Raw genomic sequence first — 23,296 nt, 5'->3', positions numbered from 1 at the left:
ATTCTACCAAATCCTTTTAATAAGGTACTTACATTCTATTGGCTCTGTTCTTACAGAGAACCTGCCTAATACAATGTGTAATAACAGTCACAATATGTCTATGGAGCAAGCCTCTTAGCTTGGATCTGCTAACATTACCCTAGGATCACACTGTGAAGCCAGACAGCCAGGGTTCAGACTCATGTCTGTCTAACTCCAAAACCTATCTCTTTTTCTTGTAATCAGGCATATAGGGCAGTGGTCAAAGGACAATCTGGTATGTCCAAGAACTACCTATTTCACTATGAGACGATGACCACATTTTTCTGAAGAGCAAGCTAGGCATTAAAAAGCTACAGTCTTTAAGTCAGCTTCTTAATTTAACAGTTGCAAATGAGGTTCTATCATAATGGGATTTATGTCTTAATTCTGAGCTCAGTGCCTCCTTACCCCTCATTGCTGTTAATGGTTGAGGATAGTTAGCACCTTGCATTTGTAACTAAGAGTCACCCAATATCTTCTGTTACATATCAGATATCTGGAAATGAATATTCCATAGTTGGAAGTAGCTTAGGCTACTTACAAATTTGCTTCCATCATGTCGGAGGATTTCTTTGCCTTCTGTTTCCCAAGACAGGAAGTTTGGCCATCCTCAGGGTGGTGTAGAGGCAGGCCAATCCTTACTGAATGTCTTTGGCTAGGGTTGGCTGAGGTCTTCCTCTTGCTGTGGACCAAGGTTGTGCATGTTGCATGCTGACAGAGTCTTCTCCTTTGTTCTCCTGATGTTGCTGAACCTGTGAGGCATGGCCAGACAGGCTATTTAATCTCTATGCAATTTTCCTAGGGCATCTGCTCTAGAGTGATTTTATTTTTCAAACTTGGACTCTCAGGCTGGAAGGATGGCTGAGTGGTTAAGGCGCTTGCCTGTGGAGCCTAAGGACCCATGCTGACTCTAGATCCCAAATAAGCCTGACTCACAAAGGTGAGGCAAGTGCAAAGTCGCACATGCCCACTATGTGGTGAAAGAACCCCAGAGGGAGACCCTCAGGATAGCAAGCACCCAAAGACACACGGGACACCAAACTTGCTGCAAAAGCATGAGGCTTTATTCGGGAAACCAGAGCTCTGGGGCCGACATGTATCTCATGCAGGAGACAGAGGAGTAGGCCCTGAGCCCTACTGGGTGTTTCTTTTTATAAGGTTTTTAGCAAGGACGGAAAGAAAAGTGGGGGGGGGGGGTTCACAAGGGTATTTGCAAAGCTTGTACAGTTATGTCTACATATCTTATTTGTGCATAACCAGAGTTTAGGTCCTTGGTCAGGCTATCTTGGGAAACTATTTCATTATTTTGGTTTTTCTCAAAACTGTATTTTTGTTTTTCCTCTTCCCGGGACATAAAGTTCAGGTTGACCCGACCAACCCATATCTTGGGCCACCCGCAGCCTATCTTTAGCCTATTTTTGATTTACTTCTTCCTGAATATACAGTTCAGGCTGTCCCCTAGCTGTTTTGTAGCAACCAGCTGTTTTTACATTAAGTTTACTTCAAAATTTTCCATCCTGCCTTTCAGTGGCACAAGCATCTGGAGTTCAGTTTCAGTGGCTGAGGCCCTGGTGCACGAATTCTCTCTCTTTCTCTCTGTCTTGCTTGCTGTAAAATAAAAATAAAATAAAATAAAATTTGACTCCCCACCCTTCAGTCCCTAGCAAGCGTGTCAGTTAGCGTCTTTAGTGATGTTTCCTAACTTGAGAGAGTGGAATTTGGAACTGTTATTAAAAAAAATATTTATTTATTTCCAACGTGGTGTGGGAAGAGAGAGAGAATGAGGGATGTGTACTCCAGATCTTCTTGTCACTGTACATAAATTCCAGATGCATATGGCCTTTTTTGTTGTTGTTGTTGTTTTGTTTTTTTGAGGAAGGATCTTGTCCAAGGCTAATCTGAAATTCACTATGTAGTCTCAGGGTGCATCTGGCTTTACACAGATACTGGGAAATTGAAACCTGGTGTTTTGGCTCTGCAAGCAAGAGCCTTTAACCACAGATCCATCACTCCTTGCAGCCTTTTAAAATTTTTATTCATTTATTTATTTGAGCATGAGAAAAAGAGGCAGAGAGAGATAGAGGGAGACAGAGAGAGAGAGAGAGTGAGAGAAAGCAAGAGAGAGGGAGAATGGACATGCCAGGGCTTTCAGCCACTGCAAATGAACTCCAGATGCATGCACCACCTTGTGCATCTGGCTTACATGGGTATTGGGGAATTGAACCTTGGTCCTTCAGCTTTGCAGGCAAATGTCTTAGCTGCTAATTCTTCTCTCCAGCCCCATGCAACATTTGTGGGGAGAGAAATCATCAATGGTCTTAATCAGCAGTGGATTCCACAGGTTTCATGGTGGCCAGCAGGTCAAATGTACCAACTGTTACAGTAGTGGCATGTCTGTTATGGGGGAAATGAACTACATGCTTGTTGGACTCAAGGCTCATGCCACGAGAGGGAATTCATGCCTAGTAATGAAAACCTAGAGAAAAGCCTAAGCCTAAGGATGTCCTAAGCCCCAGGGAAAAACTACTACTACATTTGTCTGGCTAAATGCCTATGTTATGTCCACCAACCTGTCCTCTAAATACTTATGTTTATGTACACATATTAATGCTACTCTCACTTTCGGCCAGAGAAGCTGCTCTGTTCAGATGGTGGTAACCGCTGGGGTGACTCAAAACTAACCAAAGGGCTGAGAAGAAGGGACATTGGAGTGTTCAGTGCTAAGTGAGACACCTCTATGTATCATGTCCTCTAAGGATTAGGAAGCATTGCAGAAGAGGTGGTCTTGACTTCACAGTGGCTGACACTACTCAAGAGGAGGTATAGAAATAATGCATAATAGGAGGAAAAGAAATGACATTAAAATAGAAGATAGACTAATTGGAAAGGAGTATGGATTCATTGTGGATGTGGTGGGGGTGTTCGGATAAAAAGGGATAAAAAGGTGGTTGTGGGAGGGGATTATGATCAGGATATATTGTTTATATTTATGGAAGTTGTCAATAAAAGAGTTTTTCTTTAAGTGGAGACTCATCTGTTTTCTATCCATTTCTAGAATTATAGGGGTTGTAGAGCCATTTTTTCTTGTCTATACCTCCTTTTTTTTTTTTTTTCCCCCTAGGGAGCCAGGTTGTAAGCTGTACTGTGAAGAAGACATCATTGCTCAGAGGGGTTTGATCATCAATGGAAGCAAAAATATTTCCTGCTTGGAGAATTCCCAGAAATAACTTGAGTATTTTAGGTGTCCTCCCAACACCAAAGGACTTTTTCTTTATGGAATGAGTTTGACAGAGGAGGAAAGATAGTCTTTCCCAATCTGGTTTCTTTGCATTCTTCTCACCTGTCTTCCTTTTCTCCAAGTGGAAGCTTAGCCATGGGGTAAGAACTTTTTCTCCACGTGTGTCTTAATATCTCAGGTTTGTAATATACTATGTGAAACACATTCCAAACTTTGTTGCTTAATACTTGAAGAGATGCTTTTGTAAACTAGGGGACAGGTGTGTTTGGGTGGGTGTGTATGTGTGTGCATATGTGTGTATGTGTATGTGTGTGTGTGTGTGTGTGTGTGTGTGGCCTGATAGGAAAAGATGCTAATAAAACCAGGATTTTCAGGTGATTTCTTCACTATCAACATAACAAATGTAATTTAGTACTCTGCTCTCCTCAATTCCCTTTTTTCCCCCTAGATTTTATAGGTTCTGTTGCTAAAGAAATGAAAACTCTGGATTCAATGCCTGAGAGAGCCATAGGGGATTAAAAATACATGGTTTTATTAGTTTAAAATTATTATAGCCATTCCACATATGTCTAATGTAATGTTACTTTCTGAGTCGATTTCCCTTTAGTGATCTTCAACTTTCATAAAATTTTTATTTAACTGGTTTCAGTGTGTTCTCAGCTATGGTTTAGATGACCAGGATTGGGCTAGAGCATTACGTGGGGAGCAGCAACCTTTTGTACCCTAGCCCAGGGTGGTGGTGACATTGGAATCAGCAAAAGGAGCTGATTCTGGGGAGAAGGGGAGTAGAGTGTGCTATCCAGCTGTTATCCAGACACAAGGCACCTTCTTTTGGTCGTAGCCTAGAATGAGCTTGGGATTTATTTTGTTAATAAAGGAAGTTGTTTGTATCCAGAAAAGTTTAATGGCTGGCAATATTTTTACTACTTTCCTGAGTACTGATGCTCTGCTTATGGGTTTCACTGGCTGTGCAATGCAAAATATGCACGATTACGCAGAATATAGTGCGTCGTTACAAAGGAGATTTCATATGAAGGCCGATCCATCACACCGGCATCCTACAGGATTTTAAATCTTAGGATATTGTTAGAGATGACATTTCATTGAGGCCTGTGCCTGGTATTCTGTTAAAAGTCGAACATTAGCAAGAAGGACCTGGAGAAAATTGTAGCCTGTTCGTGTTTGTGGGAGTATTTTTATTTTTCATTTTTGGTGATGGAAGGGAATGCAGAGATCTCCTGTAAGCGCTCTGGAAGACGCTGTGGTTCGTATCCTCCTAATGTACATATGTCAGAGAGCTCATCTTTACTCTTGCCCTTTCTTTCTTTTTGTTTTTTTTTAAAAAAACAATTTTTTTAAATTTATTTGAGAGCAACAGACAGAGAGAGAAAGAGGGAGGTAGAGAGAGAGAATGGGCATGCCAGGGCTTCCAGCCACTGCAAGCAAACTCCAGATGCGTGTGCCCCCCATGTGCATCTGGCTAATGTGGGTCCTGGGGAATTGAGCCTTGAACCAGGGTCCTCAGGCTTCACAGGCAAGCGCTTAACCACTAAGCCATCTCTCCAGCCCCTCTTGCCCTTTCTTGCTTTACTTCTGCCTGCCAGTATGCCTGATCTAACAGGGTTGGAGGAGGGTGTTCTTGTCCATTTCCTCACTTGGATTCAGGCGTGGTTTTCCTCAGTCTGCCACAGTGAGCTGTAACATAGCAATTCAAGATTTTTTTTGTGTGTGGGTGAAGGCAGTGACCTGCTTTGTAAGCTGAACCTTCCTCCTCCTCAGCTTGACTTCCAAGTTACTTTGCCTGATTTTGGCATCAGTGATTAGGAGGATATTTTTAAACCAAAGGCAAATATTTACTTTTAAAAATATTTTATTTATTTGGGGAGAGAATAGGTGTGCCAGGGCATCTAGCCACTGCAAATGAGCTCCAGATGCCATATGCCACTTTGTGCATTTGGCTTTATGTGGTCACTGAGGAATAGAAAGCCCAGATCGTTAGGCATTGCAAGCAAGCATCTTAACCACCGAGCATTTTCTTAGGTGTGTGTTTGCCATTTGTATCTCTTCCTCTGTGAATTGCCTGTTTAACTCTGTGCCCTCTCCAGCCCCAGATTAAGAAATTTTAGACTAGCTTTCCATCAAATGAAAAGATGAGAAGTAATTCATTGAAATGGGTGCCAGGACGCTCGTGAAGACCACATATAAACACTAGAGCATGTCCTGTATTTCATGTTAGGAGTGGCATGAAGGCCGAGGGACAAGAAAGAATGTCAAGGAGAATTCCACAGGGCAAAGTGGGAAGTGTTCAGGAGGGCAGAGATGAGACAGTATGAGAGCTGTGGTGACGGAACAGGCCTACACAACTTTTCTAGAATTTCCATAATGTCTCCAAGGTGTATCAGTTACTTTTGTGTTGCTGTGACAAAAAATGCCTAAAAGAACAAGTTAAAGGAGGAATACTTGTGTAAGTTCCTGGTTTTGGAGGGTTCTGTCTATTTATGGTTGCTTGACCTCACATACTTGGATAGAACATCCTGGTTCTAGGAGCATGTGGAGAAGAGACCCACCGTATGGAAGACATAGAAGACCGGAACAGAGTGTCAAGGATAAGCCACTCCCAAGGACCACTCCTCACTCAGTGACTTGTTTCCTCCACCTAACACTACCTCCCAAACTTTCTAGAACCTTCTAAAATACCACCACCAGTTGAACACATAGGCTTTATAACGTGAGCCAATAATTTGACATTTAAAATTCACACCATATCACCAGGTTTCTTAGCAGCATTGTTCCCCTATTGGCCAACCCAAATTTGTACTTTAAAAAAAACAACTATCTTATTTATTTATTTATTTGAGAGGGAGAGAGAGACAGAGAGGAAGAGGCAGAGAGAAAGAGAGCATAGGCACCTCAGGGCTTCTAGCCACTGCAAATGAACTCCAGATGCGTGTGTCTCCTTGTGCATCCGGCTTATGTGGGTCCTGGGAAATTGAACTGGTACCCTTAGGCTTCTCAGGCAAGTGCCTTACCATTAAGCCATCTCTCCAGCCACAAATTTATACTTTTAACAAGAACTAAGCTGTAGCGAGAGCCAGTCGATATGACTCTGGATGTTTCTCTCCATGCTATTCATATGAAATGTCTCCCAGTCTCTCCCCTAGAAGATTTCATATTCCACTCCACATTTGTCTGAGAATCTATATTCAAATGAGGATACTACCTCATCTATTTGCCATTCATTTCTACTCTACCTGATCAGCACTATTGTATCTTCACTGCTCAGAGAAGTTTTGTCTTTGCTCTTTGGCTGGGCTATCACTCCAGGCAAGACAGTAATTACTGGTGTAGGTACCATATCTGGCCCTCCTGTTTTATTTCCCAGCTTTGATTTGTTGGTGGATCAACTCAAATAAGTATCTTCTTGACCCAAGTGCCTAAGATTCGACAAGAACAACGATGGCAAGTTCAAGTTCAGTTGATAAATGTACTGGTTTCCATGACAGCTTCCGTTCTTTATCCTTTAATTCTTATTTTCGCTGATTTGCAATTTTTTTTTTTTCCCAGAGATTTTCATTCTGGGAAGTGATCCGTCATACCTCCCATCTTCCCTCTCGACACTGGGCTGAGCCCTGCGGTTTGCTTCAGCCACTGCAATGTTAGCAAAAGGCTATAAGCAGAAACCTGGGATGCATTTGCAGCTTGGGACTTTCTTCCTTGTGTCTCTGTGGTGCATACCCAGGATACCCTTCTGAGGGCTGGGAAACTGGAGGAGCAGAGGTGAAGCTATTTGATGTCATTTGCTTCAGTCAACCAATCATACATATGGGAGAACCTGACCACGGGTTGACCAGCTGACCATTCAGATGGACATTCAAACCACGCAGGCTTACTGCTGCTGTTCCCAGAGCTTGGTGGATTTTGGTATATAGTCTGGTGACAGCAACATGATAATTTCATTTTGGGACCCTTTGCAAATGTGTGTGGATAGAGTTTAGGTAATCCAGAATTTAGTAATGTCAGGGGTTATTGACTATGGTTGTGTCTGAAGTGACAAGAGAACAAAGTAATGACTGGAACTGAAAGAGAGAAGTCTGTGAAAAGAAGAGAAGTCTATATGAACTGATTTAAAGGAAGAGGCCAGATTGTGTCTACATCACAGGGAGTTATCTGGGGAATAATATCCTAATCCCACTCTCCGCAATGAGCCAATTGTTAGAGAGATGGCCAAGCGTTCATTAACAACCCTGTGGGTGGGGAGCTGTTTCTGATCATTTTCTCCCTCTCCTCCCCTCTCCTTTCCTTTCCCTTTCCCCTTCTCATTTTTCCCTTCCCCTTTTCCTTTCCTTTCCTTTCCTTTCCTTTCCTTTCCTTTCCTTTCCTTTCCTTTCCTTTCCTTTCCTTTCCTTTCCTTTCCTTTCCTTTCCTTTCCTTCCCTTCCCTTCCCTTCCCTTCCCTTCCCTTCCCTTCCCTTCCCTTCCCTTCCCTTCCCTTCCCTTCCCTTCCCTTCCCTTCCCTTCCCTTCCCTTCCCTTCCCTTTCCTTTCCTTTGTTCACAAACTTGAAAAGTAGCCCCAAACCCTTCTGGAAGAATTGAGATACATCTCTCTGGTTATGTTTTTCAAAAATATATATTTTTTTTCAAGGTAAGGTTTCAAGGTAAGAATTCACTATGTAGTCTCAGGGAGGCCTCGGACTCATTGTGATCCTCCTACCTCTGCCTCTGGAGTTCTGGGATTGAAGGCGTGCACCACCACACCTGGCCAAAATTTTTTTTAAAAATTATTTTCAAGGAGAGAGAAAGAGGGGAGAGAGAGAAAGAGAAGGGGTGGTGGGAAAGAGAGGAGAGAGAGGGGTGCTAGCCACTGCAAAGGAACTTCAGATGCATGTGACAGTTTGTGCATCTGGCTTACGTGGATACTGGCACATTGAACCCAGGACATTAAGCTTTACAGGGAAATGCCTCAACCACAGAGCTACCTCTCCATCCCCTTTATGGATATGTTTAGTGATTCTCTCTCAAAGGTCTGAGTCTCAAAGTCTACTTTAGCTGAAGAAGGGCCTCTTGGCTTGTAACTGGATTGAGTATGGTTGGATAAGTAGCTGTATATCCCCACTACAGTGAGTTAAGGTTCTGATATTCAGATCTGAAATATTTCTGCTAATAGAATCTCTCCGCTCATATATGGGGAGAAAATGCTTAATTTCCAGCCCATCTGTTTCCTTTATAGGAATCCTGTGATCAATTCACTACCCACACAAATCCCTCTAGGTCCAAATAGTCTGGCTCCGTTTTTCCCTAGGGGCTTATTGTTTGATTGAACACACCTTATCACTGATGGTGAAGTGCCAACATCTGGTCTTTCTCCCTCTGGGATTCCATTATTTCCACTGAGATCAGAAAACCAAATTTTCATACAGCATCCACCACTGTTATCTCTGTCTTGCAGAGGAGAGTCAACACAGAGCTTTTCAGCATCTTGGTCTCCTTTCCAATCAATGCCTTGGCGAAAGAAGTGTTTTCTGGCTCATGACATGATTAGGGCAGTGAGCAAATTGGATGCATCCCAACCTCCCCTTTACCATTGGAGCTTCTTCCCCTTGAGTATTCTAGCATGTTGACCTTAGTGGTATAGTTTTGGGGCCAAACAAATATCTCCAGTAAAGAGCTGATAATAAACAAGGTATGTGGACCATATGGTTTCGGTTTCAACAGATCAGTGCTGTCATTGTAGACCACAAAGCAAACTTAAATAATACTGAAATAAGTGAATTTAGTTGTGTTCCTCTACACCTTTATTTACAGAAGCAGATGGTGGGTTGAATTATGCCAAGGGACCATAGCTTGTGCTGACCCCTAATGTAGGTTAACTTTTGGATCTTGCTTCATTTAGTGAATCCAGCAGACTATTAACACCACTGCCTTGCTTGTGATCCAGTGTGTTATTTCCAAGTCTTGTGTGAACAGTCTTGTCAATTTATTCAGCTGTGTCCCATGTCATTCTTCTTGATCTAACACTCTTAGCATCTGTTCCACAGATCCTGACCTGTTCTTACAGCAATCTTCTATTTCTGTTAGTGTGTAGACTCTCTATCTTGGATCTTGCTGTGTAGGATTCCAACCTCTTGTTAAGATCTGGAGTCACAGAGAAGAGGTGAGAAGTAGATCCTGAGAACAGGCATTTGTTTGGGAGACAACAGCTCTCCCTAGTCAGTAACTAAGGGCCTTTTATTTCATATTAAGCTATATCTGTCACAGCGAGGGTGGGGGATATCTCTTCAGTGAAACTGTTCACCAAATTCTATAAGGAGTGTTTCTAGGGTTGTGTATTCAAAATCCTCAGCCTGAATTCTATGTGTTTAAATGTCTTATTCCATAGCTCAGGGTACCATCCCTTCCCCTTATGTCATCAGGAGTGGACATTTGGAAGTGTTGATCATGTAATTACCAGTGCAGTTGTGCAAACACTAAGGCCATGTTTGCAGAATTTCAAATTACAACTGGGTAATTTGAAGAGCATTTATAAAGGGATCACTTCAGGATTGGGCAGAGCTTGAAGAAAACACGGAGGACCGTGTACTATTGGCAGGCGAACTGCAGCGGGACCTTTTCCCCACTGGTGGCCTGCACTGGCCAGGAGGTGGCGCCCAGGGACAGTCACCAGCAGGAGCTATGCTTGGTTCTAGGTTTCAGAACAACGTCCACTGCCTAACACATCAGCAGGGAGACGTCGAGGTCAAAGTCCCACGGTCCCGTTCTCATTTCCTTGCGACTCTTTTCAGTGCTTTCTATTCATTGAAATCCACTGGGAGCCACTTGGTCCAGTCCATGCATGCAATGACCCAAAGCGAACAGCAGCAAGCAGGGAGGGGCTTAGCAGAATAAAGGGCGGATTTTGCCCAGCACACTAAACTTCTAGGTCCCGGGGCTATATACTAAAGAGAACAACCGTGCCCACCACATAGATTTCTCGTAGGAGCCTTCTTTCTCTGCCTCCCATCTCCCATGCTATAGGCATGCTGGGGTTGTAGACATATGCTACCAAGTCTGGCTTTACATGGAGTCTGGGGATCCAAACTCAGGAGGTCACACCTCCATAACAACTGCTCTATCCATTGAGAAATCTCCCATGTACCCACGTTCTGCTATGCTGGGCTCATGATCCCAGGATGGGCAGAGAATTACTATAGGCATCATACGCACACAATTCCAGAACATGACTGAATTTCCCAGAGTTAGTGACTTCTGTTATATCTTTGCATTAAGACCAGTATGAGGTGGAAAGATTTAACCTTGAAAGAAGTTTACTTCTGTTTCTAGTTTTTTTTTTTAATTTTTTTGTTGTCATACAATATTGTGTTATCTGGTTGCAACTTAAAAACAAACAACAACAATAACAACAACAAAAAAACAACAACTCAGCCAGCTGGTGGCGTACGCCTTTAATCCCAGCACTCCGGAGGCAGAGGTGGGAGTATTGCCATGAGTTCGAGGCCAGCCTGACACTACATAGTGAATTCCAGGTCAGCCTGGGCTACAGCAAGCCCCTGCACCAAAAAAATCAAAAGGAGAAAAAAACAAAAACCCAAAACCATTATCTCAGTGGAGATTTGTGTGATTTCTGCTTTTTTTCTCTATTGATAACAGTATTGCTATGGATATTTAAATATTTGTCTAAACAATTCCAGGAGCTTCTCTCAAAGTGTATATAATTTAGAAATATTTTAATACTCAATTGTCCTCTATGCTCCTGGTCCCAACATGCATCTTAATAAAACAGATGTGTAACCATTGTAACGTTAGTCTGACTTACATTTATATTGTCAGACTTATGTTTGTTAATCTAACTGGCCACACTAGTAGTTAGGATGGGTGATTTCTTGATTTGTTTGGTCTTTGAGCCAGAGTCTCATGCATTCCAGGATGGATGTCCGCACATTCATGATGTAGTTAAGGGTGATCTCAAACTTCTTATCTTCCTGCCTTAGCTTCCCAAGTCCTGAGGGTACAGGTGTGCACCGCCATGTCTCCTTTATCCCAAGAGTATGTGTGTGCTAAGCAAGTGTTCCGCCATCGATCTACATTCCCAGCCTCTGCAAGTGTCATTTCCTCATGGCTTTACCTTGTTTCTTCCAGTAGAGTGAGAGGGGTGTTCATTTATTCTGTTTGAGAATCTTTGGGAATGTTCTCAATATGGGGCTGCTTGAACCCCTCTGAACAGTCAAGCAGGACACTGACCAGGACCCTCCAAGGGAGGCCTTCTTAAGACTAGATGGGGCCAGGAACTAGGTTACTGACTCTTGAGTGGTCACAGACTTCCTTCCAGAACATTCCCCCAGAACAGCGGGTTTGAATCTTGCTGAACTTTCTCTCCTAGTTCACCTTTTTTCCTTTATAGATGTTTCTTTCCTTTTTGTACTTCGTAGTTTGTTCAGATATTTTATCTGAGACCTGGAACAAGAGATCCCAAAGAACCTAATCAGTTTTACTCCCCCAAGTAGAAGTCCACAGTGTAAGTGTGTGTGTGTGTGTGTGTGTGTTACCATGTCTACGTATTGGGTTGGAGGGAAACCTCAGGGTGTTGGTCCTTGCCTCTCACCTTGTCTGAGACAGGCTGGTTACTCATCTGGTATCTGAGGACCAGTCTAAAACTGCTTGCAAGCTCTGGGAGTCTCCCGACTTTCCTCCATTGCCAGAGGTGCGTCAGGAGTGTAGCCCTGCTCCACTTCCATCTGCCTTCATGTGGGTTCTGGGCATCCAAACTGCTCATTAAGCTTGTGCAGCAAGCCTTTATTAATTTTAGAGAGAGATAGAATTAGCATACCAGGGATTCAGCCACTGCAATCAAACTCCAGACCCTTCCGCCACCTAGTGGGCATCTGTGACCTTGCACTTGCCTCATCTGTGTGTCTGGCTTACATGGGATCTGGAAAGTTGAACATAGGTCCTTAGGCTTTGCAGGCAAGTGCTTTAACCACTAAGTGATCTCTCCAGCCTGAGAAATCACTTTTTTAAAAAAATTATTTATTGCAGACAGGGAGAGGGAGAGAGGGAGGGAGAGAGAATTATTGTGCACACCAGAGTCTCTAGCAATTGTAAATGAACAATAGATGCATGCATCAGTATGTGTATCTGACTTCCATGGGATCTGGTGAACTGAACCTGGGTCCTTAGGCTTCGCAGGCAAGCACCTTAAACTGCTAAGCCACTTAGCCAGCCCCTGAGCAAGCACTTTTAATCACTGAATCACCTCCTGAGTCCAGTGCACTTTGCTAAAGTAGCATGGAGAAACCATACTTTCTCTAAGCCCTAATTTTCATTTTTTTTTTAAATTTCACCTGTCCAACTTAGAGTTCCATTTATTCTCATGTGAGCTCAAAGAGGGGAGAAAACATCATCAAGACAAAGGAGATCTGTTTATTTTAATCTTATGCTATTTGCTCAGAAAAGCTTTTGGTTGGTGCTGTCCTTCATGATTGAACAACTCTGACTTTGTTAGTCACCCTATAACCATTCTTTATCCAAAGCCAATAGATAATGCTCTGAATAACATAGTTTAAAAGTGGTAGAAGGGTTGGAGAGATGGCTTAGCGGTTAAGGCTTTTGCCTGCAAAGCCAAAGGACCCAGGTTTGATTCCTCAGGACACACGTAAGGCAGAGATGCACAAGGGAGAGCAAGCATCTGGAGTTCAGAGTTTGTTTGCAGTGGGTGGAGGCCCTGGTGTGCCCATTCCCTCTCTCTCTCTCTCTCTCTCTCTCTCTACTTGCCTATTTCTGTATAGATATAGAAATAGATATAGTTATAAATAAATAAATAAAAATAAAATATTTTTAAAAAGTGGTAAGGAAGGGCCGGAGAGACGGCTTAGCAGTTTAGGTCTTGCCTGCAAGGCCTAAGGACCCATGTTTGACTCTCCAGATCCCATGTAAGCCAGATGCACAAAGGTGAGGCAAGTGCAAGGTCACACATGCCCACTAGGTGGTGCAAGCATCTGGAGTTTGATTGCAATGCCCAAGGACTTGGTGCAACAATTCTCTCTCTCTCCAAAATAATAATTTTAAAAAGTGGATGGAAGTAGAGATGTTTGGCCAGGTAGGGAGTGAACTGTGTTCAATGTATAAGAAAATTCAGGCTGGAGTCTTTCCTGGGTGCAGTGGTGGTCTCCTGTCTTCCCATTTCTGATGAAGCTCTCTTAATAAAGGGTGGCCTGCGTGATTCTTCTGGCTTTTTGTCCTACCTCTGTCTCCATACACTCAATGCTTTTACCCACAGTTGGTGTTTCCTCTTCATTAATTACACTCAACATGCCCCTTTACCCCAGCATTGCCCATGCTATGCCCTTTGCATTGTGGTAAATGCCATATCTTCCTTCCTGGTCCAGGTTAGACCTCTCGTTTTTGACCTTTTTCTTGTGTTTGTGACACTTTCAGTACATTGAATTCTGCTCTCCAGCTTGAAAGTGGATTTCCAGGCCTGAAAATGTGCTTCTCTGTGCATAACCTGGTAGTGAGGACAAAAGAGGTGGATGAGATGTTCAATGATGAGTGGAAAAGTAAATGAACAAGGCAATGGCCAATTTCTTACCTTCATTTAGATTTTTGATGCCAGATTAAATCCAACCAGAAGATTCAGAAGAGTGGTTACTATTCTTAAAAATATAACTGTGAAAAAAAAACAGCAACAGAAATTAGGGCTTTTATAATGTTGGGGTGACTGAAAAGTAGTTTCTCAGGAAGGTCACTGCATGCTACTTCGGATGCACTCTAGTTCCCTAGGCTTTATGCATAGAAGTACTTTAAAATATTAGAGGACACTGCTCTAGTTGCTTAAAATTCAGTGTTTTGACAATTAAAAGAACCCCCCTTTCTTTTAGAAGTCCCCTGCTTTATTTCTCTGAGCAGAAAAGCTCTTTGCTACTGCTCTGTTGCACACCTTGAACAAAGCCTGTAGCCTAAAGCCCTATTACGTGTTCGTCTGGATGTGTGGTTCTCAGATATATTCCTACCAGATATTTGGAATCAGGAGGAACTGTATACAGATCAATTTTTTTTTCATTTTTAATGGATTTTCAAGTGACAGCAATGCTTCTGTTAAAGGGAAAACTTCTAGAAAGTACTGGTTTAAAACCTTGACTCCCACTAATTCTAGTCTGTAGCTGCTGATTTGGTTTTCAGCTAGAACACAGATCTCACTGCTTTGACTAAAGGAACCCTGGATATGCCATCTTCATCAAAGGCATCATTTGTGTTTTCCTCATATCAACATTCAGTGGCAAGTGGTGAGAAGTACATTGCTAATAGAAAAACTCCAACTTTCTAGGTATCTGACTTTCAACATAGTCCTCATCATATTGGTTTCCCAGAAAATGAGGTGAAGGCACAGGGCAATCAAAGTGGACTCTTAGGAGATGACCTGGGTGGTTGATCCCTCATTTCTGTCATTAGTAACATCTCACCTCAAGGAGGACAGCACAGAAATGCTATCTGAGTGATCACATATCAAGTAGACATGTTTTGAGTTCCGTTACAAAAAACAAAAGAAAGAACAGAGAATATATACGTGGCAATAATTTGTTGTTTATTCCTCAAATAAGATGTTTTAGGCAAATATCCAGCACCAATAAGAGCAAATGCAACAGGTTCAGTTGCAGTTGTAGTTGTAATTCAGTTGGAAGAGTGTTTGCTTAGCATGCAGGAAGCCTTGGGTTGGGTCTCTAAGACAACACAGAGCCAAGTATGATTACGCATGTCTATAATGATAGCACTTAGGAGGTAGAGGCAGGAGGGTCAGATGTTCAAGGTCATCCTCAGCTATATAGTGAGTTCAAGCCCAATCTGGGTTACATGCGAGTCTATCTATAAAAGAATGCATGGAAGTTAGGAGGTGACAACAGGGTACCTACAAATCTATGCTTGGGAGAACTGATTTGGGGCCTGCATTTTATAAATTGATTCATAAATTTGTTGAGTTTATGATTTATTGAATTTTCAAAAAAATTATTTATTTATTTGAGAGAGAGGGAGACATAGGGGGGATGGAGAATGGACACATCAGGGCCTATAGCCACTGCAGATGAACTCCAGACACATGTACCACTGTGTGCACCTTTCTTACATGGATACTGGGGAATTGAACCTGGGTCCTTAGGTTTTGCAGGTAAGTGCCTTAACTGCTAAGTCATCTCTCCAGCCTAGGTATATGATTTTTATATAAACATCATACAACCTGGAATACATTTATTGGTCAGAGAGAAATTAGGTAGCAAATACTACTCCCTTGTTACTGAACTTCATGGGACACTTAGCATTTTTCTTTCCTAATATGTACTCTTATCCATTTAGTAGTTATTCTATGAGGCTATACTATGCTTATATGACTTTCTTCAATTAAGGTCTGCACTAATGAAAGGACAAAATGTCTAAAAGGGTTATTGGTATTCCAAGTGCATTTCACTCCATTCAACATGGCTCTGAAAAGAACTTCCTTCTGTATATATACATGTCTTAAGGCTTTATATTTCTCTTTTAATTAAATAGTAGGCAAATGTATATAGTCCTTCATTCATAAAAATCTAAATGCTATTGTGATAACTCACAATAATTTGATAAGAATCTGGAATGAAGACAATATGAAAATATAGTGCACATGATCATAAAATGTGCAGCATTGGATTTGACATTACCATCTCTGACTAATGTTAGAACTGGCTCCAAAAGGAGATTATTTTTGACACTTGAAACATTTTAGGGATGATGAATTATATCTACTTGTCATTATCATTTCAAATGGTGCCTATCTCCCTTAATTTTAACTGTGGGGAGTAAGATAAAAGGTTAGTCTTTTTGAGGAGATTAAAATACACTTTTAGTCTTATTTCTCTAGGCTAAGTAAAGTGAAAACTTAGGAAACTACATGGAAATGTTAGCAATATTTTTGATTGCTTCACCCTGCACACAGCGCCCCACTTATTTGCTTTTTTGTGGGCTATCTGGGGGTATCATTGTTCCCTCTGTACAGAGCAATACAGTGGCATTTAGAGACACTAGGTATAGTAACATACATTCACTAGGTAGAAAAAACAGGAATAAAGCAACTTCTACCTTTGAACTTTGGCTACAACACACTCGCCTTCATTATCATAGAAAAATAACCATAATAATTTATATTTAAAATGTTATCTACTATCTGGAAGCTATTCAACTTAACACTGTTTTCTAGTGTGTACATCTCACAGGAGATCTTGGAATGCTGGAGTTTCTGTGATGTAATCAGCATGTTCATGCCCATGCCAGTGTTCTCTATTGATTTGAGCTCAGGGTAAAGGTGAAAGTGCCCCACAGCTGCAGGTAGTGTGGAGACTGTTATTGGAAGGACAGTTCTCAAGCTGTGGCACACCACAGTGGAACCCACTTGCTTGGAAAATGCTAGCAAAACCTACTACAATTGACAATAAAATTTCAAAAATTAATACAAAGTAAAAGTGTTAATTTTATATTTTTTATCTAACCATGAAGACCAGTCCACTTATTTCCCCCTCTTGCTTTCTTTGGAAAATCCCAGCCAGCAGAGACTTGTTGAATAAATATCTATAATTCTAGGTATTCAGACCAAATATACATATAGTGATTTTATAAACTTCCTCTAGTGAAGATTACATTCAGGACTTCATCAGATGTGAAGTGATAAGCAGATGACACTTGGACTGGAAGATATAGTGAATATTTATCTGGGGAGAGAGATATCAGTAGACTTCTAATTTTCCTTTGGGTTCTCATTGAACTCTGTTGTGTCAGAATTTATGTGAGATAATAAAATGCTTTATCACATGTAAAATATGCTGTCAATATCTGTCTTGGTTTGAAGAATATTAGTAGGCATTATGCAAGTTAAACTCTTGGAGATAAACCATTTGTATCTGTTTTGTTTTTCTTAAGAAACTCTGGTATCTTGTCTCAAGCAATATGTGGTGGATTTGTTTCTTGTCGTTGCTGATCATTTCTTTTTTTAATATTTAATTTTTATTTATTTATTTTTTGTTTGACAGAGAAGGAGGGAGAGAGAGAGAGAGAAAATGGGCACACCAGGGCCTCCAGCCTATTGCAAATGAATTCCAGATGTGTGCACCCCCTTGTGCATCTGGCTAACATGGGTCCTGGGGAATCCAACCTGGGTCCTTTGGCTTTGCAGGCAAACGCCTTAACCGCTAAGCCATCCCTCCAGCCCCTGATCATTTCCTTATTTAGTATGGCAAGACTAAAGTTCTCAGTCTCTGTGTTTTGTATGTTTATCTTTTCTCAGGCCTTTTCTGTGATGCTTGGATTTGATGGGTAGATTATAGTTTGGTGGGGCTATCAAGGAGACCTTTGTCTTCTACTAGTGATGACAGACTATTTGAATTAAATAGTTATTCTTCTGTCCCATACCAATGGCAGACTTCCACCAGCTCGATCCCTACATATCACCATTGCAAGGCTTCCTGAAACATCCCAAAACTCTAGTGCTATTTTTTTCTTCTGTCCATTCCCAAGCCTATGAATATCTGTGCCTGCCATCAATTCTTGTTACTCTTCTAAAAAGCCTACTTTTATTTAAGTCAGCTAGAAAATGTTTCTGTTGTTTGTAGCTAAATAAAATTGACCTGATTATATTCAAAATGTTTGCCATTTTCTACAATGCTGAATCAATCACCATTTTTTTTGAAGAATAAATAAAACAGGAGTTGTAACTGACATTTTGGTGCAAAAACTTAATAACACCCTTTCTTGCTTCATAGCTACTGAGAGCTATTTGGGTACAGACCCTAACACATCACTTCTAGCCTCCATCACATTTCAAAAAGATTGCAGCTAAGGAATTTTGCAAAAGCATGCTTTTCCATAGTCTGAAATCTGTGTCAAATGTTAAGAGGAAATTACCTTCCTTTCATATAGCATTAATTTATGTAATCTACAAACAATTTAAAATTTTGTTTGAAACTTCTTAAATTGCGATGGAATTTTTAGATTTAACCCTAATAAAAAAAAATCTAATTTGAGCTGGAATTGTAGCTCAGCAAGTAGAATGCCTGTATAGCAAACACAAAGTCTTGGATTTGAGCCAAGTACTGCACACCGTGGTGGAGGCAAGAGCACCAAGAGGTCAAGGTCATTCCTAGCTATATGGCAAGGTCAAAGCTATTGTGGGCTGCAAAGAAATATTATAAATACATGACTATAATAAAATAAAGAACAAACATATATAATATACACCAAGAGTTTCATGCAAAATCAAGACAGGATACATACATTTGTAAATCCACATTTTATGCCTCTGATGTTACTCTGGGGCATCCTGAAAATGCATGTGATAGAAGGGATTTTGTAAATTACGTATTGTTTTCTTTGCAGCACCACATTTCTCATTAAGTTTGGAGACCTTTTTATTGTCAGCAATATGATTTGTGTGTTGTCATTAGCAGGTGGGTAATAATGAATAATACTTCTGCAGTTTTGCCTCTTTTCCCTCATTACCATTAAATATAATCACATTTCTTCCTCAGAAATATTATTTTGTAATTGCTCTGAGAAAAAGAATTTATTCACCAAAAAAAGGCCTTAGTGCCTTACTTTGTCTAGAAATGAGGCAGACATCTTGACAATGTTTCAACAAGAAAGCAGAAACTGGCACTGGGATCAGAAGTAAGTGGAACGAAGGTCCAATAAAATTTAATATCAAATTTATGCAAAATTACCACAACTCAAAGAACTAATTTTCCCAATCTACTCCACACATTCATATTCATTGAGTGTGTTTATATTATTCTAAGTTGCAATATTTATATTAATACATTCTTTAGTCCTCTTGTGCCCTCACGAACCAACTCTAAACCATAATGTCTGCTTTTGTTGAATGAGCACCTTGACTTTGGGCCACAGTATGATAAAGCATATCAAAATAAAAAGAAAAGAAAAGCAACAAATGTAAGTGATAAACGTAGCAATCACTGAAATTCCATGTGTTGAGATGAATTGTCACCTGTCCACTGGCTGCTAGCTGTGCCAAGCCCTGGGATAGTCATAGCGTAGGCGTTAGTCAGGGCTCTCTAGAGGACCAGAACCAGTAGAGTGGGTATACTTCACAAAGGGAGTTTGTTAGATTGCATTACACAACATGTGCTGTGTAGTCTAACCATGGCTGTCTGCAGAAGCTGAGAAACCTGGCAGTTGATCAGTCACAGGGCTGGATGCCTCAGTAGTTCCAATCAGATGCTGAAGGTGTGGGGGATTCCTGGAGAGCTGCTGGTCTTCAGTGTATTTTGAAAGGCGGAAGAAGCCAGGTTCTGATGTCTGAGGGAAGATGTACTCACCAGCAAGGAGTGAAGGTGGTCAGACAACTGGGAACTCATTACATATGGGCTCCTGCCACAAGGGCTGTCCACTCTGCAGGAGGGTCATTCCCCCTCAGCTAATACTTCCTGGGTATGCCTCACAGACCTGTAACCCTCAGTCACACATTCTTAATTATGAATTGCTCAACATCTTATTCCTTTTGTGTATTTTTATGACATTGGTAGAAAAGAAAAAGTGAAAGATACATCCCAAACTACTAACCAGTTGTGTCATTCAATGGGGTCTAAGTATTATGTTAAAGAAATGCTTCAGATATTCAAAAACATTCTAGCATAAAATTGTCCTTGCAGTTTTTTTTGTTGTTGTTGTTCATACAAGCTTTTTTGTTTCCATTTTATTTCCTCTACTGAAAAAAAAAAAAATGTATCCGGAGAAGAGCATGAGAATGCCTGGGGAAGTCAAATGACAGTGCATGTTCGGGATGTCCCAGGAGGATCATCATGTGTGTGTATCTGAGAAGACAAGTGGAGCCTGGTGACATGAAATATGAAAGAGGCAATGGAAAAAAAAAAAAGCTGTGATTTGACTGGTACAAGGGAGATGAAGGAGCATGCAGAGAAAGGACAACCTCAGAATCATCCTTCAGGGGCAGACCCACCCTAAAGCACAGGAAATCAGGCAGCATTTCAAGAAGCATTGGCATGAGTTCAGTTGCAGAGAAGGCTCTGCAAAGATGAATCTCAGTGAGGACCAGAGTACATGTGCTTGTTCATCCAATTCACTCACCAGTATGCATTAAAAAAATTATTCATTTATTTATTTGCAATGAGAGGGAAAGAGAGAGAGAGAATGGGCACAACAGGGCCTCTAGCCACTGCAAATGAACTCGAAATGCATGCACCACTTTGTGCATTTGGCTTTATACCGGTTCTGGGGAATTGAACCCAGCTTGTCAGGCTTTGCAGGGCAAGTGCCTTAACCTTTGAGCCACCTCTCCAGGCCTCAATATGCAATATAGTTTATCAAGGTAAGATCCCACTCTAGCTCAGGCTAATCTGGCCTCAAATTTACGGCGCTCTTTCTACCTAAACCTTTTGCACACTTGGATTAAAGGCATGCACCACCAAACTCAGCCCTAAATATGTATTTTGAAGTACCCACAATATATCAAAAAGTAGGTGCAGAATACAAGGGGTTTATAAGAGCAAAAAAATCATATTATTGCAATTTATATTTAGGAAAGTAACCAAGGAAAAGGTGACCTTGACCTTAGGCTGGTGAGATCCTGATATAAAACTGCATCAGTGTTTCCCCAATGGGAACAGCTTCAGTCCTAGGGGCCAGAGTAGGCAGCACCTGAAGGAGAAGATTTGGCATGCACGAAGTTGGGCTTTAGAGTTCTCTCTCTCTCTCTCTCTGTGTGTGTGTGTGTGTATACTCTTTCTCTTTCTCTCTGTGTGTGTGTGTGTGTGTGTGTATACAGTCAGATCATTCCACTGCCTCTTCAGAACATGTGCACAATTTGTGTCGAAAATATAAATTCCCGTAGAAAATTAAGGCTCTCAAAGCTTCCTTTATTGCCTGATAGGATTGTGACTGGATGACGTAATTGGCTGTTTCAGTATTCCACTTGACTTTGTTATTACAGGCATAGACTAGAAGGAACTGTAGCCGGAGAGAATGCGAAAGCATTTGTTGCTCTGATGGGTGGCTTTAAGTGAAGATGTTTAACAAAGGCTATGCTCAAGCCTGCAGATGTGTCATAACAGGTCAACCTTAATGTCATCCTTCTGCCCCATCATTCAATATAAGTACTTAGAATATTTAAGCTGTGCAGGCTAAGGGATTCAAGCTTAAAGATACATATCTTCTATCAGCTACCAAAATGCACTTCTCATGTTATCTCATGTCTTAGAGTTTTGAGAAGCCCATTTATTTATTTCCTCCTACCTTACATTTAATATTGAACTAGTGAGCACCAGTATATATGGTCTCACTTGATAACGGTAAAGGCAGACATTTACTTGCTAATCAAACTTCTTGTTGCCTAATGGCCAGGGAAAGAGCCATTATTTCTATTTCATTAAAAGGTTGACTGCTGCTTTACTTTCTTGAAGAAATAAAATAAATTTTCATGGAATAATCTGCTCTTTTTTAAGACTCTTATGCAAATTGGTAGCAGGGCTTAAGCAGTTATAAAGGAAGCCGAAAGCTCTGGAAAATGTGAGAAACTAGAGAGCCAGGGCTTTTGCCTATATACACATATGTGACTGCATTTAAAGGTCAAACATAAGTGAATATATTTATTTAAAAAGAACCAGGATTCTGAAGCCTGTGCAATGAGCAGAACAAAATCAGAACCTTTGAGACGAAAATTTAAGCACAAAAAAGGCCCAAGACATATACTTCATATACTTTGGCCTTCAAAGAAGAAAAAATAGGAATGATAATTTTGCTTATGAATATGAAGAATTAACAAAACAGGCAGCGAGCAAGAAGCTGTGTACCCATGACAACTTGGGTTGTTTCTGTTTTCCTTTGTTAAGAGACAATTTTACCATTACATTATGCTTACATCTATAATAGCTCCTTGACATGAGAGTTTGTATTTTGAATTTTACATTCACATTCCACATAGCTGTCTTTTCATAAATAACCTATCTACACTTCAGCAATGTAGGTCTTATTGTCAAAGGCCATCCTTCGATAGTATTTTGAAAAACAATGATATCTTATAAGCAAAAAGAGACAAACCCACCACTGCTTTGCTGACTCCTAGAAGCTGTGGCTCATTTTTTTCATTTGTTTCAATTACACAATCTAATTCAGCAATAATTCCTGTACATTTCATTGTAGGAAAAAAAGCCTGCAACAGATGCCAAGGTTAATTATTGGACATTTGAGGCTACTGACAAATGGGGAACATTGTAATTAGGTTCATATGCAGAAGATAGTATGAATTTGCCCTTTTTGTGAAGTGTGAAGTCATATGAGAAATGCATGTGGCTACAAATGAACAGAGAGGGGTGGAAAGCACTGCATTCAGGATTGTTAGCTGGGCTTTGCATGCAACTTGTGTCTCATGGGGACATAGCTTAGCTGGCATGTCTGGAAGCTGGGCTTACACCTAGGTGCAGAATCTCCTTTGTAGGTTAGAATCGCACATTGTGCAAGATCCTACCACATGGAGACAGCCTTACTCTGGGAAATGTTGAAATGTCTGGATTTGGCATCAAGTAAATCATGCTTAGTTCTGTGGCCTAGGTATGTTCCCAGACTATGGTTCCTGTAGAAGAGAAAAGCCGGTTCAATGATCTTGAAATTTTCCTTGACTCAAAATTCTACATTTTGTTTCTGAAGTCTACAGTGACTACACTTTCTGGCTAATTTTTTTTTTTTTTTTTGGTTGTTCTTAAGAAATCACAATTAGGTGTAACTTTTGGCCACTGGCACTTTATGACTTAGATTTTTGAAAGGGTTTCTGCTCTATGCAGACCATTTAACTTTAATACGAGAGTTTGTTCCACTTTCACTCATACTGAATTCTCATGTAATATCAATATTTCACAATGAAAAATACAGTTTTTCAACATATAAATTATCTTCCTCATACTGTGAGCCTCTTGAATAATGAGACACGATAGACCACAGAATCATGTCGGCAGTGCCTCACACGGGATGGCCATTCAATCATAGCTTAATTTATGGCTG

This window comes from Jaculus jaculus, chromosome 12, assembly GCF_020740685.1.
Source record: "Jaculus jaculus isolate mJacJac1 chromosome 12, mJacJac1.mat.Y.cur, whole genome shotgun sequence".
Classification (NCBI taxonomy): Eukaryota; Metazoa; Chordata; class Mammalia; order Rodentia; family Dipodidae; genus Jaculus; species Jaculus jaculus.
The sequence above is the reverse complement of the archived record's forward strand: the minus strand, read 5'-3'. Positions refer to the sequence as shown.